General features: G+C 25.8%; 1 protein-coding gene across 1 annotated transcript in view; it reads left to right on the top strand.

Moving 5' to 3' along the window:
• The window catches only part of LOC108693389, a 21,901-nt gene that overhangs the window by 10,101 nt on the left and 4,288 nt on the right, over window positions 1-7,512 (top strand). The gene's annotated exons all lie outside the window — the stretch shown is intronic.

Genomic DNA, 7,512 nt, shown 5'->3' with positions numbered 1-7,512 from the left:
AAAATACCTTTGTGAAATAAATATTATTATATAAATATAAATATTATTATATAAATAATATTTATTAATAATATTATATAAATATAGTTGTGTACAAGTTTGCTAGTTGCGTATTGTCAAAGTGTGAACGATATATTATGGACAATCAATTTAAAATATTTTAAAAATAAATGCACTTTTAGTGCTCTTGACAAAATTCTCTTTATTTGTTTATAATTCCTCTACACAAAGTGGACAATAAAGGATGAATTATAAACTAACGCGGACAAATGCTGGACAATCGAATCCCATACGTAATTTAAAAGAAAGTACTCATGGAAGTGCTAGAATTTTTTATTTATTTATAATTTTTTTTGGAGGATGGACAAAAATTTTTATGGATAAATGTGGACAAATCATGGACAATTGATTGCGATTTAGATTTTGTCAAAATTCGCATTTAGGGATGCCAACTTCACAAACCTAAAAAATAGTTCAAGATGATCCTGTGGTAGTTTATAAGTCAATAAGTAATGGATAGAAAGATTTTTTACGATCCAAGTATCAAAGATGCCTATTATATAAAAAAATGCCACTATATAAAAAAATTATCATTCCAATAAATTCTGTCTTATAATTACAGCGAATAATTAAATCACCATTAACAGTCAATGAACATTTAAATTTTATGTACGTTACAATATTCGCGATTTTGGTTCGAATGTCATGAATAATACAGCTTGAAATAGACATTTTCTATGGATCAGTATTAAATTTATTGCGCGAATTCAATATATCGAATACTTCGTTTATCATGAGACAAAATTTTTCAGTACCTTTATTATTTTTAAAATCTAATAACTGCAAGTCATCATGTAAATATGCTAATGCTTTTGCAACACTGTTGCTAAGCGTTTGAGCTGCCAGAGAAGCTTTCATTTTTTCATTCTGCCAATTCAAATGTCTGCTAATTTTAGTTGCAGCATGCAAACCGTGTTATTCTTGAAATTTCCTTCAATTTCTCCAGAAAATATCACTTTAATCTAACTTAATATCTAACCATCTTCGTCAACGATGATTTGCAGTTTTCCAAATGAGTTGCGTATCAGTTTTAATACGGAAATTCCAAAGTACAAATGTAAACTTTGATCCAAAAGTACAAAAATTTTTTCTTTTGAAATCGGATGTAAAAAATAAACTTGCAAATCGTCGTCAATGTTTAATTTCGCACATAATTGTATAGCCATTGCAAAGTGATTTCGCGGTCTATCAGTGATGAAAGTAACTAAAACTCCGGTTTCATGTAGAGATATTAATGTATCATTTACTGTATTTGCTCGTTCCATGCTACTCAATGAATTTATAAAATAATACGCAATTGGAAGCTTCCAGTGACCATTAACATCTACAACCATAAGTACAATAATACTGGAAGCTATTAGGCAAGCTTTAGATAAATAAATATCATTCATGTGTTTCCCATAAGCAATATATCCTATATAATCATTTATATATATATAATCATTGTATATTATATATACTATTCTTTTTTTTAATCGTTATATCATCCATAATTAAGGAACAGGATTACTTCATTCTTTTCGCGCGTAATTTCTGCCTTTTTTTTTAAATTGCAACGCAGGTTTAGCAGCACCAAGTGTTTTTACATGAAAAATTTTTCTATTTAAATTAAATTTTTTCATTTTATACGCATAACTTTTCAATTTTTTGTGATAATATGTGTGTGATACTTAAATTGAGCAAAGTAACGCAATTTTGTGATAATATTTGAAAGAAAATTAAATAATCACTACTTTAATTGGAAGAGAAAATGTCTTTGAATGAATACAATTATTATATCAACAATTAATGATATAATAATTTCATTTAAGAGTAATTTAAAATATTTGGATTGGAATAGAAAAATCTTTCAATAAGATATACGTATATTTAGATTTGTATAAAAATTAAATATATTACCATTTAAAATAAATAAATAATAAAAATAGTATCATTTGGTTTTACTTTTTATTTTAATAGTAGAATTTAACTTTGCGCCATAGTTGTTGATTTTTTATACAAATGATACATTAAATTAATATTTTTTATTTATTTAATTTGGTATGGTAGAAAGAAATGGGATTTAACTTGGTGTCAGTTCTTGATATCAAATCCTTTATAGAAATGATACATATCGTTAAAGTTGATATTATTTATTTAATTTAGTACGAATTACATGGAATTTAATTTGGCGCCAATTGTTGATATCAAATCTTTTTTACGAATAATACATAAAATTTTGAGGAATTTAACTTGACGTCAATTTGTTGATATCAAATCTTTCATACGAATAATATTTATAATTAGAGTTAAGTAAATAACAAGAGACAATATCATTTATGTTTTACTTTTTAATTTGATACAATTTAACTTGATTGGTTAAGATTGTAGTATCTGAGTTTTAATTTGAGTTGGAATAAGAAGACCTTCATGAGAATATCCTTGAAGAAAAATTAAAACTATTATTAATTGAATTGGATACTTAGTATTATATACAAAGGATCTGTTTCACCAACTCGATTAAGCCGAATCAGTAAGTTAACTCGGTCAACCATAAGTGGACAACTTCCTATTAAATAGTAAACACAATTAATCAGTTATACGGCCAATTAAGTAATTAGCGTTGGTGAAACCGGTTTATGTTACATTAATATTAAGTAAATTTTCATAAATTTTAAATAATGTTTCTTAAAATATTTTTTGAAAATAAATATTGAAGAGGTAAAAATTAAATAAGTGTTATATAAATGATATTGGTCAATCGGAAAATTTTGTCCGTTTTTTTGCAAAAAGTATATATTTAAGAAACAAAATGAAAAAATACATCAATTAAAATATTGTCCATTAGCGATGACTTTTTTCCATCTTTTGGACAACTAGCGAATTCCGCGGCAAAAAAATGACTCATCTTTGGAAGCTATTTAGTCAGAAATCTATTCTTCGACATCTTCATAAGAATTGAAATGTTCCTCAACAAGTGCCATCGATCAAAACAAGGTACTCGGAAGGGACACAATCTGGTGAATAAACCGCATGAGGTAGCACTTCCCAGCGAAGTGCTTCTAACGTTTCCTTGACAAATTTTGTGATGTGAGGCCATTGTCATGAAGCAAAATCACTTTGTGCTGTCTCGTTTCGTATTCGGTTTTCGTGCTCGACTCAAAACGGATAATTTGTTCTCGGTAAAGATCCCCTGTGATTGTTTGACCAGATTTTAACAGTTCATGATACACTACATCCTTCTGATCCCACCAAATACAGAGCATTGTTTTTTTTTTCATGGATATTTCACTTTGATGTCAATGTTGAAAATTGAATCGGGGTCACAACTGGTTTTTCAACGTTTGGAGTTGTCAAAATAAATCCATTTTTCAGCCTCAGCAACGATACGATGCAAAAACCCCTTTCTTTGTTGTCTAACAAACAGAATTTTACAGATAGTTTTTTGCCTTTCAATGTCTCTTGGCTTCAGTTCATATGGGACCATTTTTCCTTGTAGACCTTTCCCAAGGCTTTCAAACGATTAGAAATAACAGATTGAGCACAATTTAATGTTTCTGCAAGTTGTTTTTGCGTTTGACATGAGTTTTCATTCATGAATGCCTGCAATTCTTAGTCTTCGAATGCTCTTGGCTGTCCAGAACGCTCTTCATCTTCCACATTAAAATCATCATTTTTAAAGCATCGAAATTATTCTCTGCATGTTTTGTCTAAAGGAGCACTATCACCATAAACTTCTGCAAGCATTCGATGAGCTTCATCTGCAAGTTTTTTTCATATGAAGCAAAAGATTAATACTTTGCGCTTATTGTACAATCAACAAATAACGCTTATTTGGCTCAAATTTCGACATTTTCGATGTAGCAAGAAGCAATGTTATTAATGCGAATGTATATTTTTATATACTGAATGATTTTATTGACAGATGGTAAAATTTAAAAAATTAAGCTTGTTTAGATATTAGAGTTATCAACAGTTCTAGCTACAGTTGTTCGCCGCTAAACGGACAGAACTTTCTGATTGACTTAATAAATAAACGTTTTTGCAAATTATTACTGCAAATAGTATATGCCTAATACAGATAAATATTAAATTAATAACAATTAAATGTGAAATGAATATTTTTTATATCATTATTGAAAATAAATGTTTTATAAAATTATTATTGCAAATAACTGTTGACAAATAAAAATTAAATTAATGAATAAATGTTGAATAAATGATTTTTAATATTATTACTACAAATAAATTATTAAAGAAACATAAATGTTAAATAAACGTTAAATAAATATTTTTTACAATTTCGTACTTTACAATTTCGTTACTAATAAATAACAAATGTAAAAAAAATATGTAATATGTAAATTTAATAAAGATTTTTTTCTACAATAAACTGGACAAAATGTATAATTAATAAGAAATGAATATTTAAAAAATATTTTTCAAATATTGTCTACTGATTGGTTCTTAGCTTATTTTTTTCAAATTCAATGATTTAATTTTCAAACAAATCTTTGGTTTGCCCATGGAATCTTCTCTGTCTCTTATTTTAGCCAACTGCGTAATATTAGATCTAGAAAATGAAATTTTTAAAACTTTAAACCTTTTCTATTCCATTTTACTATCGTCATATGGACAATATTATATTAGCTGCTAAAAAAGATCAAATTGAAACAATTCTTTGCACTTTCAATTCATACCACAAAAGAATTCAATTTACCGAATATAGCGATAATGAAAGAATTAGAGTCTTGGATATTAAAGTAATGATTGATAATTTTTGATAATTATAAAAAGCCTACAAATTCAGGTAAATATTTAAATTTTAATTCCATCTGATTGAACATAAGAATGATATAATTATTAGACAAAACAATTAGACAGAATTTTATTTCTTGCACATCCAATTTCACGAAAAAAATATTTATTCATTAATCTACACCTTTTTAAATAATGGATATCCATTAGAATTCCTTTTTTCCATTAATTTTCAATAATAGAATAAAGCGTTGTTATGTAAAAAAAATTTTGATAATATAAAAATTCATAACGATGTTTCTATCTTTGATTCCAGATTGAAAATAAAAAGTATAAAGTTTTCTTACTATTGCACATTCTAAAAATGTTTTAGAAAAATTTTAAATTATATACATAAATTCAACTTTAATGTTGCTTATAAACTTATGAATTCTTTAAACCTTTTTATAAAACGGAAAAGATATATTAAAAAAAGAAGATCGTTCAAATGTTATCTATCAAATAAATTGTTCTGATTGCAATGTCTTATGATCAGACTAAACGGAAATTGAACTCGGCTGAAAAAACAAAAACTAACATAAGAAAAGCTTCTATTGCAGTTTTTATGGTCTCCCAATATTAATTAGAACACAATCACAAAATTGACTTGGATAACACAAAAATTTTAAAAGAAAGAAAAAATTCTGAATTCTCAGAAATATCTTATTATAAAAAAAATCAAAGATGATACGCATAAAGAAACAAGATTTTTGTATTAGATAAGAAATTTTGTATTAAATAAGCAGACTGACACATTACATTTTCCTGATCATTTTTATATCCATAATTAAAAAATAGTTTCCCCTTCACTAATAAATCATTTCTTTCTAATATTTTTCCTTTCCTTTTCCCTCATTACATATAAATACCGTCTCGAAGCGCTGACAATGTCACTGTAATTACAATACGAAGCACTACGATCTGAATGTAAGTTTCGGATTCGGCCGAGGCAATATTTTTCGCAATAACTTTATTATAGTTTTTTAAAATTAAATTTGGGAAATTTGGAGGGATTATTAATATTTCAGATTGATTGCGTTGAAAGTCCGACAACCATATCGGCACACAATTATAATTTTTTACTTAATATTCGTACTGACAAATTCTTTCGTCTTTGTGAATATTCTTCATCAATAACACCGCAACATTGTAACTGTTGTGATAATACGTAGTAAATTTTTATAATTAAGTCACCTAATAAATTAAATTAAGATAATAATTTATTTAAATTTGTCAGAATTTGGCAATTCCGTGTTAACATACAGCAATCAAGAAATAAGATTTAAGTTCATATGTTAAAAAGATCGAGGAATCAGAATAATTTTCAGATATGAACTTCATTTCTACATTTTAATTAGCGTTTTATTATTTAACATCTCACATTCTTTTATTGTGCTGATGACTTGACCGAAACATTTACATTTATAATTTTAAATATATGACTTTAACAAAAAATATCTTGCGTATAAAATATAACTGTGCTTTTTCTTATTTATGCTATTATGCTTCTTCTTATTTATGTTTTACAAAAATTTGTAATTTAAAAGTGTTCACAGGCTTGCAGTTCTATATTAATAATCGTTTTATATTAATAAAACAGTGAAAATTATATATTCTTTTTTGCACACGATTTGTAATTGCAGAAATACAAAATTTAACAATTAGTTTTTGACATAGATTATAAAATGGATTTTAGAAAAAAAGTACATCTTAACATGAATTAAAATAAATGATTCTATTAAAAATTTATGTACTTTCTTAGAGAAGCTCATTATATGTATATATTTTGAATTTCGAAACGATTCTGAAAAAATATATAAAGAAATATACTTACATCACACATATGCTAATTTCATTGCTTCATGCATCTGAAAGAATAAAGTGAAAATAATTAGTATCGGAAAATAACACGTTGATGTTACGAAAGGTTTAGAATTGTGAAAATTAATAAAGTATACTCTTTGGCATCAATAATCAAAGCTTTTTTGCAATATTTGCTCATAGATATGAAAAACAACTTTAACATATATGTATCTTGAACACTCTCTCGTTCTTCTTTAACATAATTCAATAAGCGTCGCTTATACACTAGTAGAGTAAGTACTTTTGCGTTTATTAATTAATAAATATATTTATGAAGTGTTTTCTTTTTATATATTATACATATATTTTAATTAAGATCTATAAGCATATTAAATTATACCTGCAAATATTAAATATTATATTTATTGAAATAAAATAAAAATCGTTTTTTATTATAATAGATTACTTAATATGATGTATGAATACAAATCACAAAATGTATGTAAAACACAATTATTGTATTATTACGCAGTAGATGTAATTAAAAATGTTTAATTAATTTCCTCAACAAATGGAAGAATTCTGGTTTTTTAATAATTTTTTTGACAGTTGATCATGTATATGTTTTTTTAAGATTTTTTAAAATTATAATTAATTATAGTTACTTTATATACACACATGTAATAATTTACTTTATATACATACATACAACTGTAATAATATGTATAATATTTTCTTTTTTCATGAGTGATAGATAAAATTAACTGCAACTTTTTCATTTATTTAATTTACATAGCAATTATAATAAAAATTGGTCTTACTATCTATTGCTCTCTCTCTCTCTCTCTCTCTCTCTCTCTCTCTCTCTCTCTC

Source organism: Atta colombica, unplaced genomic scaffold (assembly GCF_001594045.1).
Source record: "Atta colombica isolate Treedump-2 unplaced genomic scaffold, Acol1.0 scaffold1, whole genome shotgun sequence".
Classification (NCBI taxonomy): domain Eukaryota; kingdom Metazoa; phylum Arthropoda; class Insecta; order Hymenoptera; family Formicidae; genus Atta; species Atta colombica.
Note: the sequence above shows the minus strand (reverse complement) of the source record. Positions and strands in the feature narration are given on the sequence as shown.